Source organism: Pogona vitticeps, chromosome 7 (assembly GCF_051106095.1).
Source record: "Pogona vitticeps strain Pit_001003342236 chromosome 7, PviZW2.1, whole genome shotgun sequence".
Classification (NCBI taxonomy): Eukaryota; Metazoa; Chordata; class Lepidosauria; order Squamata; family Agamidae; genus Pogona; species Pogona vitticeps.
In genome coordinates, this window is record NC_135789.1 from 10,080,001 (window position 1) to 10,097,855 (window position 17,855).

At 43.7% G+C, this 17,855-nt stretch overlaps 1 long non-coding RNA gene across 4 annotated transcripts in view; it reads left to right on the forward strand.

Annotated features, from left to right (window-relative positions):
• Positions 1-17,855, forward strand: part of LOC140701792 (uncharacterized) — a 76,204-nt gene that overhangs the window by 47,754 nt on the left and 10,595 nt on the right. For 3 of the 4 annotated variants that reach the window (XR_013538019.1, XR_013538022.1, XR_013538021.1), the window contains 2 exons: positions 1-13,239; positions 16,717-16,924. The exon at positions 1-13,239 is cut by the window's left edge and continues 194 nt beyond it. This is a non-coding gene — a long non-coding RNA (uncharacterized LOC140701792). Of the gene's footprint in view, positions 13,240-16,716; positions 17,852-17,855 lie in introns of those variants that run through there. The other variant, XR_013538020.1, reaches the window with a different exon arrangement.

A 17,855-nucleotide genomic window follows, 5' to 3' on the forward strand; every position in this document is an offset into this window, starting at 1 on the left:
AGGAGCCCCTGGAGAGGTAATCGAGTGCCAGGTTTGGGGCCACAGAGCGGTCCCTTAAAGGACTCCTACGTGGTGGGAAGGAGTCAGGTCTGGAAGGAGGAGTTCTAGGCCCGCGGTATATAAAGCTTCATCATGTCCAGCCTTTGCCAGGAGTGAGTTGTTCTTGATGGTGCATCTTTGGGCTGTACCTTTAGGTAGATAGATCAATAGGTCAATCGATTGATAGATAGAAGAACTTTAATATTCTCATTTCTTTGTGAAGAGGGTGGAAATAACTTTACAAAAAAAAAGTGATAGACTCCTTCAGTGTGTCTTATCTAGTAGAAAGCCTAGAATCTGTGTTTATTCAATCAAAAATTCCACTTCTTGTTTTCTGGAAGTTTTCTTGCTGTAAATGATGGCCTGTCCTGTCCAGGTGATCCATGTGAGTCCTTAGGACGGTGGTCCTTAGCTCCGCCCGACTTCCCTGGCCACCATGGCTTGCATCAACAAATAAAATCAAGTGAAATAGAAGTGCTCCTGGAAGCTTCCAGAAGCAGTTATCCATTTTTAAGACTAGATCACGGGCCTCCCCTCTAATGCTGGATCTCTGGCTCCATGAGAGTTTTCCCCTCCCCTTTTGACCATCTGCAAAAGCCACAGAGCAAATGTCCGACCTGTCCACCTCTTCCTGATTCAGTCCAATCCTTCTGTCATGCAACACGGTCTGGCCATCTGCCCAGATCCCCAGTCTTTTACTTATCTTCCAAGCAAAACATGCTCAGTCCCTCTGGCTAGGCAGATCCTAGAACCATTTTTTCCATGCAAGCACTCTGTGACAATGCTCAGATGAAACCAGAGACTCCCTCCTCTCCCTGGTTTCATTTTCAGTAGAAATCCGGGCTTGAATCCCACAGCCTGTGACGACCTGCAAGTTTTCCAAGCATTGTTGGCGAATAGCTCCCCACCAGCCTCCACCTGCTCACCAGCAGCAGGACATGTGGGGGCGCATATCTCAAGACCGCGTCTGCCGGCAAAATCCTGATGGAGAACTCATTCACAACCATGGTAGGTGGTGGAGCTCATCTGTTCCTGCCAGCTTCTGGCCAAACCGTCCCCCCCCACAACAGCTGAGCCAAGAAGACACAATCTGTTTGGGGTGAGGCTGTTTGGGCTGCCAACACAAGTGATTAAATGCTCGGTGGCTTCCAGGATGGAAATGTGGGTCATGAATAATGGATAGAGACAGATGTGCTATCTCATATCTAATGTATAAGATGACTCTTCAGAACCTGAGACAGCCACCAGTGTAAAGCCGTCAGGTTCTCCTGCTTGCGACAGATGTGCTCTTCCACTTTGCCCTAGTTTCCTCTTGCTGGTCATTTCTGACAAAGAATCACAACACTCCAAAACAGGATTTTTTTTTTTTTTACCTCTGGTCACCTGATTCTGGAATAGACTCTCAGATGTCCAAGATTTAGCTCCCAAGCTTTCCCCGTTGAGATGGAATAAAGTGTGTGGATGAGAGGGGATTTCTTTTGACCAGTTTACTTCATGCTTCTTGGACAAATACGATGGTCAGAGCGCCGTTCATCTTTGTCTTCTGTACTTTTCTGAACGTCACCACGGAGTTCTCCACTTAGGAACCGTACACGCAAGAAATGCACGTGTTTGGGAAATTGTGTGGTGCAGATTCATGTATAAGTAAAGCAGGCTGTGCATGTGTGTTATAGAAAATTATGTACTGAATGTTTATGTTAGAGGCAGAGCTTGAAAGGGAAACATCTTTTTGAAAGAAATATAAGTAACAAAGAGACGTGTGGCACCCTAAAGACTACCATCTGAATCACCCATCTGAAGATGTCCTGTCATTCCAAAAAGCTTGTTCCAACTAGTTCTTAAGGGGCCATGTGACTCTGCTATTTTTGCTGGAACAGGCTGCAGGCAAAAAGGTCTTCCCCTCTGGAGTTGGTGAGTTGCACTCCAAAAAATGAGGGAAAAGCTCCCCACTCTGATGAGAAGATACCCATTGGACTTATGGGGACAAGGCAGGAGGGAGGAGGCAAGTGTCCTGGGCTGAGTAGCACCCTCGCAAGATGTTCTGCGTGCAGCCTCTGTGCCCGTGCGCCGGAGTTCATTTCATCATCAGCACAAGGCATGAGAAGAAAGTCATTTTGATGCAAAACGTCCTTGACAGTGCTTTTTTTTTTGGTAGGGTTTCATGGATGTCCTGTGTGTGGGGGACAAAGAGGAAGGAGCCCAGGAACTGGTGCACCTACCTTGACATAGAATATATCTGAAGTAGACAATGGGCTGCTCTGTCTAATTCTGCCCATGGAAGCGCTGGAACTCTTTTTTTTGGGGGGGGGGGAAGAGGGAAAAAATCAGCACCTTGGAGAGCTATAAATTTCAGGAGCCTTGATAGGTTTTGTTTGCTGGAAACTTCAGCAGATTCACAGCTGCAGGGAAACCAGAGCTATCTGGGAACAAACCAGACCATGTGAGAAGGCAAGTGGGGAAGATAAGTAGGGCGCGGGAGACCAACTCATGGAAGGGAAAGGTCTGAATTGAGTTCTTTAGGCTTAGCTTGGAGGAAAGGCTAGTGATTGGATGATCATCTCCATGTCTTTGAAGGGTCGACCATGATGATGAAGCCATGCTTGTTTGCTCCAGTTGGCAGTGCCTGTACTGATAGGGTTCAATTTATGAGAAAGGAGACATGATGCAAGAGCATCTGTTCAGGGCGTTCAAAAGGGTGATTTGATCTGTTCAGTCTGTCTTGGAAGAGGGTGATTTTTCTCCAGGTGGCCCATCAGAGATGACGCAGAAGAATCCTTTCTGGGTTTGGGTGGTGTTCTTAGTATCACATGCTGTCAAGATGAAACTGACATGTAGAATATCTATCAGGCTTCCCAAGGTAAGTGAGATATTTAAGCAGTGTTTTTACCAGTTCCTCACCCCCAGGGATCTTCCATGGCTGAGTGGGGATTTGAACCCAGGACTCCTAGTCCATCATTCTCTTCCCTATACCTCACTGGGCATTGTTCCACTTCTTACCATTCCAAAAATCTCTGTGGAGGGGAGTGGGTCTGCCCAAAGCTTTGAAGTAACCAGTTACAAATAATTAATGAACCATAATGAATTCTCTTTTGCAAGAATGAAGCCGTCATTAAGTTCCTTCGAGGTTATAGCTTAATGAGAAGTAACTTCACTCTCCCTGTGGCATATTAGTAATTCCTTTTCACTACTTTTATAGTTACACCAAGGGATGGTGACGAAGATTCATTTCTAGGTGTTCCACAGATTTGTTTTATAAAACAGACCTCCTTATTTCTGATATTTTGAAAAGTAACTAAACTCAACAACAACAAAAATAAAGATACTCTTTGGCATCTTGCTGAAAAGAAACTATTTTTAATTGCATCTATGTAAAATATTTTTACCTTACCTTTTTCCTTAAAAGGACCCAAGGTGGCTTACAACCATTAAAAGATAATATTTACAAGCTAAAAACAATAAGTATATATATATATTTAAAAATGAATTAAACAAGTATTATATTTAAAAAATGGTAAATAAAATAAATACTAAAAGCGCATTTAAAAACAGCAGAGCAGAAGAACCCATTCTAAAAACCCCTCTAAGGCTGCCAGAAAAAAGAGAGCAAAGAGTTCTTATCAAAAATTGCAACTCTAGAGGTCACCAATGACATTTGGAACCCTGCATGTAGGTGTAGCAAATGACTTTGAAAAGCAACTTTCCTCGCTCTGGACCAGCTCACGAGTCACAGAGAAACTCTTCTGGGTGAGTCTCCCAGATCAGCTGGAAGAGAAATGATGGTGGCTGCCACTGCGATTCTGGCAACAAACTCTGCCGGGAAGTAGCTCTGCACATTCCCCGGAGCCTGACCCGTTAGCATTCAACACGAAGCACTTCTGAAGGCAGAGACTCAAGCATAGTTATCACCAAGTCAAGTCTGGTTGATGAGTGTGGCGTCAGCTGAAGCAATTACGGTTCCAAAGCTATCTCAGAGTTCCCCCAAACTGTATTGTCTGAGCTGATTTCACTTCCATTAGAGCCAGCTTGACGGGGAATGTATTTGGCTGCTTTTGATATTGCTTCATTACTTGTTTTGTTGGCGTGGAGTCATCGGCACGGCTCGACCTCATGCTATCTTTCCTTGGGCTAACGCTGTGACTCTTTAGCTCAGCTCCTCAACTGATGACAGGTAGGTTTGCTCCCTTCTCATACATAATAAGGGGTTTCATCACCCTTCAAATCATCTTTTGTGGTTCTGAAGCTGGATGCCGGCCAAGAGAGGTGCTCTAAGCTATTGGCCACGCTCCAGTCCTGGTGGTAAATGTCACCATCAAGGAAGTGTAAAAATGGTCAACCCATTCTCATCTAAGCCTTAACCCTTTATGAATCTTGGACCCAGCTTGCAGGGGACAGAACAGGGATGCAAAGAGTATACATTAAATTCTTGGTTCTTCTCTGCTTAGGAAGCTTGAGGATATACCTCAGCCATAATTATCAAGCCTGAGAGTCTTCACTTCCATATAGACACAAAACAACAAGGTTGTCAAGGTTAGGATTCTTTTTTTTATTTCTTGGACTACATATGGCATAATTGCCCATTCTGGGTGTTCTACCTGCGTACACACATCTTTATGTCATGTGTCATCAAGGCAGAACTGACTGAAAGGCTTTCAAGATAAGTAAGTTATTTGAAGAGTGGTTTTACCAGTTCCACTCCTCCATGGCTGAGCAGGGATTGAACCCTGGATGCCTGACACCTAGCCTGTCACTCTGTTATACCACACTGGGTAACACACATACAGACTTCTAAATACAGCTCCCCTGGGAGAAAAGGCTTCACCTGGAAGGCTTGGTCAGCCTAGTCCTGCCTAGCTTCCTGTTCAGAAAGAAAACTCCCAGCTGGCACTGGGGCAGGAACAGGAAGCTTGAGTGGAGCTAGGCCCAGATGAGCCCCAGAGCTTTCAAGTTTAGGCTTTGTTCCCAGGTGAGCCACATTTAGGTTCCTGTAAAGTGTGGATGGAGGCTCGTAACACTGTACATGAGGCAGCAAGAAAAACCATCCCAAAGAAAAGGAAAGGCAAGAAAGCAAAGTGCCATTTTAAAAAGCAGATACACCACCTTGCCGACAAAGGTCCGCATAGTCAAAGCTATGTTTTTTTTCCAGTAGTGATGTATGGAAGTGAGAGCTGGATCATAAAGAAGGTTAACTGCTGAAGAATTGATGCTTTTGAATTGTGGTGCTGGAGGAGACTCTTGAGAGTCCCCTGGACTGCAAGGAGAACAAACCTATCCGTTCGGAAGGAAATCAACCCTGAGTGTTCACTGGAAGGACAGATCCTGAAGCTGAGGCTCCCATGTACTTTGGCCATCTCATGAGAAGAGAAGACTCCTTGGAAAAGACCTTGATGTTGGGAAAGTGTGAAGGCAAGAGGAGAAGGGGACGACAGAGGATGAGATGGTTGGACAGTGTCATTGAAGCGATCAACATTTTTATTGTATTTTAAATGTTGTAAGCTGCCCAGAGAACTTTGGGTAGTGTGGGTGGCATATAAGTTAAACAAACAAACAAACAAACAAACAAACAAAATAAACATGAATTTGACCCTACTCTGGGAGGCAGTGGAAGACAGGGGGGCTGGTGTGCTCTGGTCCATGGGGTCACAAAGAGTCGGACATGACTTAATGACTAAACAACAACAAAGGTGTGTCTAAATCAGGTAGGACTCCTAGAATGAGGAATTACAGCATTTATGGTCAAATAAATAAATAAATAAATAAATAAATAAATAAATAAATAAATAAATAAATAACACCCCCCTCCCTTATCAAGGTGTCCATAATCTGCACCAACAATCCTTACATAAAACTGACACTTTCCCTTTGAGCATCACAGCACATACTTCTAGCAAGCAGAGGAATTTGATGATTTTTCAAAACAGCCAAACAAGGATTCTTCCATTTTTTTTTAAAAAAAAAGTCCTGAACATCAGGGAAGCCGACACTGTCTGTCCAGATTCATAAATTCAAATGCTTGCATCTTAAAAGTTTCACTTTCCAGATATTGGACACTGCTGTGCTGAATTCAGACAGTTAAATTTCTCTTTATAACCTGCATAGCAGGACTGTGTGAGACCTTTTTCTCCTTGAGGAAAAACAAACCCTCCAGACTGAACAGAATGGGTCAGAATTTTGGTTTAACTCCTTTTTGAAGACTTTATTTAAAAATCAACATTTTGTTCATATTTGGGATGGCATGAAGCTGTGTTTGGGGCGGCGGGGGGGGGAATGAACATAGGAAAAAGTGGAACACGTTGGTTATCCTTTTTGTATTGACTGAGGAAATTGCCATTTAATGTCCCTTGATCTGTTTAGCCTTCTGTTGTCAACTTCAGTTGGCAGTCAGAGTTCTCCAGAAGATATGAGGGACTAAACCAGGAACTCCCATGTGTCTTTCTACTCTAAAGGAAGCAACATGTTTATAAGACCTGTTGCTTTTTATATGGGAAGAAATTGATTTCTACAATGGAGTGAGTCAACTGTCAAACTGAAGTTACTTCTAGAAAAACTATAATATCTCTATTGGATGCTTCTTTCAGGACTTGCCCGCAGTGTTCTTAGAAATTGAGTGTCGGAGCCCTAAGAACTTTGTTAATGAATTATTTCATTGCTAAGTCAGAAGGTGCCCAGAATCCATCCATCCAATTTTTCTAATCAAAGAATAACAGACACCACAAGAAAAATGTTTGTATGCAATAGCATTATTTTTCTTAAGCTTAACAAGAAAAATAGGAGTCAAATTGGATTTTTACTCAGCTAGGCAAAAAGGGGTGACCTAGAACTGTCTACATATATCCATGGGAGGTTTTCAGGCATCTACTGCCATTATTTCCCAAAAAAAAATGAATTCAAAACCCTCCAGAATTTATGGTTAAAAATGACATCATGCAGACTTTAATTTATTTATTTATTTATTTGCTAAAATGTCCTGTCTGGATATCAGCAAGGAGACGTGTAAACTAAATTAATGCACCAGATGTTGATGAATTTACGCTGTGATCAAACAGAAGGGTTGAGAAATGGAGAAAGAGAGAAAAGCCTGTTGTAAGAATAATACGCTGTTGACATGATGTTTTTTTTGGGGAAATGAAAAGATCTGCATCTTTCACGATCCCTTTGATAGCTTCATCAAAATTGCAAAGACGAAATTGGGAAGCTTTTGAATCTAGAGGCTAAAGGAATAAGGACCATTGCTTTGAAGTGTCTGTCATTCCCTACCTGGATGACTCATCTTCAGAGAGTGAAAGTGAGGATGACCCACATGAGCAGGAAGAAAACAGGGCTGGGAAGAAGACCTTGATGTCGAATCCTCCAGACCTTTTCCAGAAACACAAGACTGAAGAGTTCCCTATTGTCTTTCCACTGGCAGGCAAGAGGGGCAGTGATAAGGTGGACTGATGTTGCCTGGAAAACAAAGCAACCGTAAAACAAAAATCTTCTCAATTATCAAAATGCAAGGTTGCAAGTTATCTGGGGAAACAAAACAGGGGAAGCAGAGGGCAAGCATTTCAAGAAGATTGGCCCTGAATTGATACCTGTTTGGTGTTGGAAAGCAAAGTTATCTAACAACCATTGTGAGGAGTTTACTATCATTTCATAATCAATACCACCGCCAACAGTAACGTCAATACCATCCACCGTCAATGAACAACTGGCATAAAATCTACAGATTGTCCCTCGAAGGAAAATGTAATTAAAGAAGCCTTACTGTTTCAGAGCTCTGCTGAAATGGAGAGTCAACAGTTTTATGGTGCGGGAGGGGCAGTGAATCTGCAGTGGGTTACAGGCCAAACTTTGAAGGAGCTATCCAAGGTTCTGAACTCATTTGGAGGAATGGGTTGTGCACTATGGGTAGTTCTCATAAAGTTCGGACTTGGATGCAAACCCATTGAATGGGAGCCACAAACGTCCGGTTCTGTGCTATCACAAGCAGCCTTTGTTGGAAAATGCTGTTTTTCAGAATTCCAGGAACCACAGGCACTATGTCTGGAGATGACAAGGATCAAACCTTGGGTCTTCCTTGTGGAAAACGCACAGTCTACCATGGGCATCTGACCTTTCTCTGAAAGGAAAAGAGGATGGCCCTCTAACAGAAAGCTGCTGTCTACTGAAATTAGCCTGTTGGCAAAAGCTATCCAGGGCTTTAGACAATGCCTTTGCTCCGGCCTGGAAATACCAGGAATGGACATTTACATTTTATTTATTTATTTAAAATATTTCCCCCCCCCCAAGCCTTTCTACTTAAAAAGGACAGAAGGCGGCTAACATAATTGGAAAGCAATATTTAAAGCTGGACACGAGTATACAATGGTAGTTTACATCATTAAAGCCAATATTTAAAGCAAAAAAAAGGTAAGTATACAAATATTAAAAAGGAACAAACAAATACCACTCTGAGAAATGGAAAACACAAGTAGTACTAAAAACCCAGTCAAAGCAGTGATACATAACAATCCATCTTAAAAAAATCACACTCAGGTAGACAGTCACTGAGGAAAGGCTTGCCTTTGTTTGTGGAAGGACAGCCAAGATGGGGCCAGCCTGGCCTCCAGTGGGAGGGAGTTCCAAAGTCTCTGGGAGCAGACACCGAGAAGGCTCTTCCCAGTGTCCCCACCAAACACACCTGTGAAAATGAAAAAGGATACCTTCCCTTACAACACAGGAAAACATCTCAGACTGATCCAGCTAATTGGCACCATAGGATGGAAGAGTTATGATGATGTTGAGCCAGGTGCTAGGAGATCTATGTGTAAGTCCTCACAAAGGCATGAAATTCATCAACTCTCTTTGGGGCAGTCAGTTTCGCTGAGCCTGATCTACCTCAAAGGGTTGATGTGAGGAAGAAAGTGGGGGAGAGGAAAGCCATGGCCTTGGAGCTCATTGGAGGAAACGTGTGGTATGACTATAACTCATATATACGCATGGATCTGCCAGAAGATGGATGGGACCAGCAGCTTTCTGTGTCTAGGATGCACAACTTCAAACCACTGAATCATGTTCCCCATTTAAAAAAATGATAAACTACATCACTCATGCTCTTTTGTCTGTCAGGACACTTGTGACCTGGAGTACTGGCTTCGTTTTGCCTGGCCACGGGCAATCCACCTTCTGGGAAATTACCGATTCCAGGGCCCTCCGTTGTAGAAGTGAGACAAAGTCCTGTAGAACCTTAAGGGCCCATGAGTTTTAGTTGTGGTTGAGCTTGAACAGATGGTAGCCCACTTCTTCAAATGCACGGAATGTCTCAGCAGATGAACGTACGTGCAAACATGGAGAGCCAAGAAATGTGAGATGTTTGCCTTTGGCTAGAAAGATGACATCTGCCTGGATCTGGATGCGTTCCTTCATGAAACGGGTGGATTTTTCCATGACGTCAGGCCAAACTCCAGAAATGTCCAAGTAGGTAAATAGGTTAGGCTGTTGCAGAGTGATCCTCTGGAATAACACCAAGGATTCTGGAAACCCTGCATCTGAGATGGAAACCTACCTTTTTGAGTTGACCGAGTCTTCTGTCACATTTTCGCTCCAGTACTTCAACTTGGAGACCATGAGATGGAAGCCCTTTCAGGTCTATATTCAGCAAAGATAATCAGGCACACAACTCCTCATCTTACTCGATGGGGGAGATCAGCACGTGCAATTGTAGGCAAATCCATGCCCCCCCTTCCACCCTCCTTTTTGGTGCTGCATGAACGACCACCCTACCTGGTTCAAGGAATGTGACTCCACACCCAAAACATAGGAGTCAAAAGATCCTGCAAGGATCTCTCCCCATTTCCGGAAGGAAAAATGCAGTCGCAACAAATGAGGAAAAGCTGGTTAAGAAAGAAATGGCTGGCCTTGCGTGATGGCCAACATATACTGCCAGAGGGAGTATCACCCTACTCTACCTCATGACAAGGCCAGTCCTCAAAAGCAGGCGTGGAAATGGTCAGCTCCCTCATGGCTCTGGGACCCAGGCTTTCAGGCTCAAAGCTGCACGCTAACCCTCTCCCGATGTATCACTTACAAGGCCTTTTATATTTGCACAAGTCAACAGCCTCCTTTCATGCAGAAGCCTTTCAAGCTGGCGTTTAAGCGGAGAGGATTGCCGTCGCGTGGCTGCCTCTTTGCAAAGCTGCCTTGATCCCAAGCTTGGTTTCAAGGGCTGCCAGGAAACTTCCAAGACTGAAGGGCTTTCATTTGAAAGCCGCCTGCAACTTGGAGATAGGCACAGTTCTTTGCTGGGACTTCTCCACTCCTCAGCTCCATGAAAATCAGTGGAGAAAAGAGTTGTTGTCTTGCATGGGTAAATACTTGCTAATACAATGTCAGCTTATTTGCTGGTTTACTTTTCCATGGGCAGCAATGCATGTGAAGTTTCCCCGTTGACCGTAGGCAAGGCCAAGGGCTGTCATTTGGTGGGTCCTATAGCAACTTGATCAAGGGGGAGAAGAGGCTATGGGCGGGGCTTGTGTGGGGACCATGCATCCATTTTGGGTTTGAGTCAAATCGCTTCAGCACCTTGGACAGTTCATTTGAAGCTCAGGCTAAAGGCCAAAGTGGTTCTTGCTACTCACAAAAGAAGAGTCACTAGCCTCTGCTGCTAGGTAGGACAACTTGTTGGGAACAGTAACACTACCATAGATAAAAGGAGATGTCGGCACAAGACCCAGATGGACACGGCCTCAGAGTTCTCCTGCTTGTCACAGAAGAGGCTGTGATGGCACTGAGTACCATGGTCACAGTTCGCTTGAGGGTTTATGCGGCGGTTGACCTAACTGAAGGGAGAGCCTTGGCGCCAAGATCCATATGCCAGGGGGGAGGGGTCTAGGCTAACGTATTTTCCTTTGCTACCGCAGAAGCTCAAGAATATTCTGACGAGGCTCTGCACAGGTGTGGATTACCCACAGTGTGAATCACAGAGATCCACTCGAAGAACTACAACTACAGGTAGGTTACCTGTCATTTCACACTATGGCTCTTGGGTGTACGGAACGTATACATGCACTAATTTATGGCTTATGTTGTTTCAGGGTTCTGTTGTAAAAATGAGTTCGTCTTTAAGGTGCCACATAGTTTTGACTTTTGTTATGGTTTCTTTCTTTGGATTTTGCCTGATATGATATTAACTAATGAAGAAGATATGATCTGTCAGGTCTATTTTGATTTGGATCCCTGCTCTGAGCATGGGGTTGAATTCGAGGCCCTTATAGGTCCCTTCCACCTCCATGTTTCTATGATTTTCCTCTCCTAATTCCCCTATCAGAAAGGTATGGTTGTGTGATCTTGAGTTCTGTCCTACAAATAGTGACCCGAATAGGGTTTTTGAGGTCTGTGAGATGTTCAAAGGCATGATTTACCATTGTCACCTCCACGTGAGTTTCCCTGGCCAGATGGGGATTTGAATCCAGGCCTCCTCAGGTCTCATCTGTCCACGATGCCTTGTCGGCACTCAAATTCCCCATCACAAATGCCAGCACCGGTTCTTCTCTAGATACCTTCAGTTCCAGCTTAGGTAGCCGTGGAGGCCTGGTCAGAAAATATTACATCAAGAATCTCTCTCTTTGGGAGCCCCCTTTCCTATTTTGTTGGTTGTGGAAGAGCAAGATGTTCAGCTGGATGGATCTTGTCTAAAAGCATCTAAAAGCAGCATAGAGGCGTTCCGTCCATTCTGAAGGTATTGTGTCGCAGAGCTGCTTACAAATCTAGTGCCATCCTTTTTCCGACCGCCGAATGAGCATTTTATTTCCACCCGGCATTGGCTCGGTGTGACTGTATGGGATGTCTGATCTCCAAAGCCATTGGGATTAAAGGGAAGACTGGATGTCTTTATTTTGATGTCATTCTCTTGGTCTCTTCATGGGAGGGGGTGGTGGTGATATCAAGACACTTCCCTAGCCAGGCTGACACCTCAAAGGGAGACAAACACACACACACACACACACACACACACACACACACACACACACACACACACACACACACAAAGATGGGAAGGAGAGGGAACCAAAAGAAAAGAGCCCTGCCTGTTTCTATAGCAACAGCTCAGTGAAGGAGGCTGCCAAAGAGCAGAAGTTTTGAAACTCATGCCTACTAAATGTGCTGGCTTATTTCTGAGTCTTCCCAGTGGGTCTGGAGAATGTGCTGAAATCCTCTATTTCCAGAGGATTTTAAATGGCTTCCTGGCGGTCCCAGAGCATTCTCTTTAACAAGTCAGAAACTCATGCGAAGGAGTAAAATGGACCGGGGGCGGGGCGGAGGGGGGTTAGAGAAGAAGGAAGAATTGCATTGCCCAAAAGCCACAGGCCAGGAATGGATCTTGAGAGGATGAGAAGCTCTGAGCCAGGAGGCATGGAGTCTCTAACCTCTCCTCCCTGCCCCACCCTCCTTGTAGTGTTTAACGATAGCTCCCATAATCTCTTGTTCTGCTGGTTGCAGTGATGGGATCTGTAAGTGGAGGATGCCAGCACTATATCCTATTCTGTTTAGGGGCAATCGCAGGAAGGTGGCACCACAACAACACGAGATGAGGCAACCTGCCGATTTCTCTTTATCAGGACCGATGTATTTGGCTGGTAGTTTCCAGAAGGAGAGAGATTGCCATGAGCCGGGGACCACTCACTTCCTGGCTGGTCCCCCTGCCGCACCACATATATATAACCTTGCCTTGAATGAGACAAAGTTTAGAATCATTACAGGATGCCTTAAGATCAAACGAAATACCAGGAGGAAATACCTATTCTCTTCAGTTAGCATGGTTTCCCCTCTAGCAAAGGGATTTCTTCAGCAATGGGTACCTCATCAAGCAGACATGCAAAATAAGCTTATGTTGACCACCCAACAACCAATCAGAAAGTCAAGCACCACTAAATGCAAGATACAAAGGGGAGCAATGACAAATGTGTGCTAAGCTAAGCATACCGCCTAGTCTGTTCCTTATGAAAGTCAGCTCACTAGAAAGAACTTGTGTGTTCCAGATTGGCACCTGACACTAGGATTTTTTTCACAGGGTTGGCCCTCTTTATCAAATCATTCTGTGGAAGGTGGAGATGGATCTAGAAGCGGAGGATGATTGCTCCATGACCGTAATTACACCCTATCATGGGATCACCATCCTGAATCTAAATGTGTTGCTGTTCGGTTTTATCAGCATATGGCCATTTTTAGAATCATAGCTCTAGTGTACGTGTTCATTTTCTTAAAAAAAAATTCCTTTTCTCCTTCTCCACCTTTTTTGCATAACAGTCATCATTACATTTTTTTTTGTTCTCACGCATTAAAACGCCAGCCCTTGGGAGCGGGAAGTCAAAACAAAGCAGTATGTCATGAATGTCAGAGGAGAGACGAGACAAACATGCCTTATAAGACACAGGCTGACTATTCCTACCATCCCGTTCAGGCCATGTCCAAAGGGCAGATAATTTACACAGGTAAACATATTCCCTCGATGAAGCTCCCGTTTCAAAATATGGCAAACGCCCAATGTGAAATATATCTCGATTTGATTCATCTCTTATGAAACGTTCCCGGGAGATATATTAATCATGCACAGGCTGGTACTTCAGAAATGTTACCACCAGCATATAAATTCGTTTGTGGACATATCTGTCTCATTGCTGGATTCCTGCTGGCTTGTTTATCAAACAGCTATCAAAGATTTAATGGGAGGGGGGAGGCGAGAAGCAAATTAGTGACATTCACTGGCAAATAATTCCCCCAGTTGGGTATGTCAATATGTATCTGACATTGGTTCCTTTGCATATATGCTTTTCCAGCTGTAGAGGGCTATTGAATACGAACACTGTACTTGAGTGGCGTGTGCCAGGAGGAGGCTGAGTGAGGCCTCAGCCATAGGATACAGGAAACCAATGGTACAGAAAGCATGTTTCTGGAGAATATGCAGGAGCTAAGTTTTTCAGGACCTAAAAGTAACAGCGGTGGGCTCCAACGAGTATAACAAATGAGCTCTTAGCTTGGAGGGATGGGAAAGGTTGTCCTTCCACAGGTGAATGGAGTATGGTCCCCAGCCTCTCGCACCACTGGCTATGCTACCCAGGGCTGGTGCCAGCTGCAGTTCGGCTACCTCTGGAGGGCTGTGTGTTGCCCACCCTTGCTGTCATCCCTTCCTTCTGAGGAGGTACTGTTCATAACTGCTGGACAGCTCAGCGGCTTTGGTCTCTGGCGGTGGAGCCAGAGGTTGGGAGATCCTTTTTGAGAGGGACTGGACTCAGTGATGCACAGAGGTTCAAAGGTTCCAAAGCTACACTGTTGGAGATTCAGAGCAGTTGAAGGAAATTGGTTCGTGGCAGGTTCTTTTCCTCCTTGTTGAAACCTCTGTTTGATGTTTATATTGTAGAATGGGCAGCTTCAGCGTTGCCGAGCTTCCCTTCTCAATATGGTTCTTGGTTTGTCCACCGTATTCAGGCTGATGCCCCTTCAAATGGGAAGCGCCTTCAACAGGAGGATTGATTTCTGGAAGCCCTAAAAAGGGACATAATGACCGTGAAGCTTGTTGTGTTGACTGATTAGGGAGGCCATGCATGGCCTGTTCTGAACTCGGTTCCACATCTCCTTTAAGAATCCAGGATGCATTTTAGCAAGCAGTATCTCCAGAGGACACTGGAAGGACAGATCCTGAAGCTGAGGCTCCAATACTTTGGCCACCTCATGAGAAGAGAAGACTCCCTGGAAAAGACCCTGATGTTGCAAAAGTGTGAAGGCAAGAAGAAAAGGGGATGGCAGAGGACAAAATGGTTGGACAGTGTCATCGAAGCAACCAGCATGAATTTGACCCAACTCCTGGAGGCCGTGGAAGACAGGAGGGCCTGGTGTGCTCTGGTCCATGGGGACATGAAGAATCAGACGTGAGTTTACAACTAAACAACAACAACAATCCCCCAGAGGATAGGTCCTTCTCTATCCTAACCCTAAAGACTCCAGTCATGGCTATTCTGCTCAAACCTCTGTCTTGAATACTACAAAGTGCTTTACTTGGGGCTGCCCTTGAAGAACGTCTAGGAACCGTAGGTAGTAAAGAATATAGCAGTGATGGTGGAGGTCAGGCATAATGGAGCACATTTTGCTACATCTGTATGGGTCCTGAGACTTTTTCCAGCCGCAGTTGGAAAGTTCATGATGTTATTTTTTTGATCGGGACATGTAAAAACATAGACTCCTAAAACAATAGGGATTTTTAAGGATCATCTCATCCAGCCTACCTGCCGATGCAGGAATTCACAGCTAAAGCACATGGTCGTCCCAACCTTTGTTTAAAAGGTCCTTACCAAGGAGAATCTGCCACAGCCACCCGCAGCCAGCTCTTATAACCATGAAATTTATTTTCAGCATTCCATTGGAGTCTCCTTTTTCTTGCCATTTGAATCTTCTGGTTGGGGTTCTCCTCTCTGCAGCTGCAAAGAACGAATCTGTGCCATCTTTTATGTGGCAAATGTTCAACTATTTGAAGATGGCCTTCAGGTCACCTCTCTGTCATCTCTCCTCCCAGGCAAAGTGCAAAACTTAATGTGCGGTCCGGAATGATAAATTCATTTTCCAGGGAAGAATGCTGGGGTAGGAATCTGCTATAGACATCTCCAGACAATACATTCATATGCACTCAGCATGTACTTGTGCCTCTGATCCAAACTGAATCTATTTTTGTGACTGGCTTTTATAAAACAATGGAGCTGGTAGAATTTTGAGTGTGGCAAATCACACACCACATGCAATTTGACTCCAGACGATTCTAATAATGATCAGGTGAGGACTAATCCAGGCTCCATTGTTTTGGCATGCATGAGTATAAGTCAATAAAGGAATATTTTATGGCCACCATTTGTAATAGCCATGAGCAACTTTTTTAAAAAAAATATATATGAGGAAATTGTACATCATCTGGGTTTATCTCTGGGGTTTCTTGGACTGGTAGTAGATGGGGCAGAGTCCCAAAAAGGTAACCCTACCTCTTTTCTGTCAATTTCTATCAAGACAGAAACAGATGTGGTATTAGCTTCGCAATTTGAAGCAGAGCTACCTTAAGAAATAAAGGAAGTCTGATTATCCTACAAATTTGTTTTGAAGCACTAAATGTGGCAAACCTGTTTGATTTTGTTTGGTGACTGGCCATGCCAAGGTGTGGAATTTTGAATGTATAGAATGCTAAAATAATTAAGTTGTGTGCAGAAAAAGCAGCCCTGTAAATATACACTGTATTTTTAAAATGAGGTTTGAACAGCAGTTTACTAAAAGTCACGGCAAAACAATCAGCTCCAGCCAAGTTTGGAAGCAAGGTCATGGTACACAAACATTGAAAATAATTTCTTTCATTAACTGACAGTTGAATGTATTTACAAACTAATAAAAAGTTCAATGTGAACCTAAAAAAGGAGAGAATTGAAAATGTATTGAAATAATTGTTTTGTAATATCTAAAGAGTTAAAATGACAGATAGGTACTGTAGGTGTTTGCAGAGCCTATGGCTTCCTCTGCTTTATTTTATTATACCCCTGTAGTTTCAACCCATTGAAATCTGTTGGTGAAAATAATAATGCTTGTCATTATAGTGGCAGCTTGAGAGATCCTGATTGACAGGGACTGTATTAAGAGGAGTTGTAAAAGCAATAGAAATTTCCATTATAATTCAAGTCCCTATGGTTACAGGTCCAGCGTAAGAGAATGCTTACAATTTAAAGGGAAGTGAAAACATCTGGGAGTAATATAAATATTGGAAGGCAGGAGACACAAAATGCAACTTCACACCAAGCCGTACACACTGGATACCAACAATGCAGATATCACAGAGCAGCAACAGCACCTGCAGAAGATGAGGACAACATGGATTTTCCTCCATAGATTCAAACTGGCTTGGGTGAGCACAGAGTAATTTTTGTGTGATTTATATTATACCTAAAGGCTAAGAAATCAAGGTTACTTTAAATATTCTTACTTTTTAAGAGATGTATGCTTTGTTTTTTTATTGTGGCTTTTAAAGCTAAAAGTTTTTGCATATTACCCTTATTTTCACATTGATTGTGGAATGTAACAACTGAAAAAAGTGCTGCAACAAAGTGTGTGTGTGTGTGTGTGTGTGTGTGTGTGAAGACAATTCTGTTGAACTTAGGGTGGGCAGAAGCCTTTCCCAATACACTATGGGTAATAAAATGGTGATATTATTTTTAGAGGATGCTATAAAAGTACACAAGAAAATCATGGAACGTGCTCCAGGTACAATTGCTTTAGCAACTTCCTTGGACAATTGGACAACTCTCTGTCAGATCTGTGTTGATTTGGATTCCTGCACTGAGCAGGAGGTTGGATTCGATGGCCTTTTTGCCCCCTTCCAACTCAATGATTCTATGATTCCTTTCTAAAGAGATGGGTAGCGAGCAGTTGTGTGCCAGTGTGCCTGACCTCATGACATTTAGGAGTCTAGGATGCTGTTTATGTGTTATTGGGTGACTTGATTGGATCTGGACTTGATCATTCATAGGGTCCCTTCCAGCTCTGCAGTTCTAGGATGAGGATGATGAATTTTGGAGCCTCAGATTATGAAAAAGGGCTTCCAGGGAACCCCAAAGTTGATTCATCTTTACATATTTGGTAAGGTCAAAGGGTAGGTCCTGTTTAAGAATTGATTATTCAGTTTGGTTTAGTGTGTGACCAGATAGATTCACAATGCTGCATTTTGGGTTCATGACTTTCTTGTTAAGGAAGGCAGATAGCTGCAATAAATCAAATAGATTTTAGTTGTTGTTGTTTACTCGTTAAGTCATGTCCGACTCTTTGTGACCCCATGGATC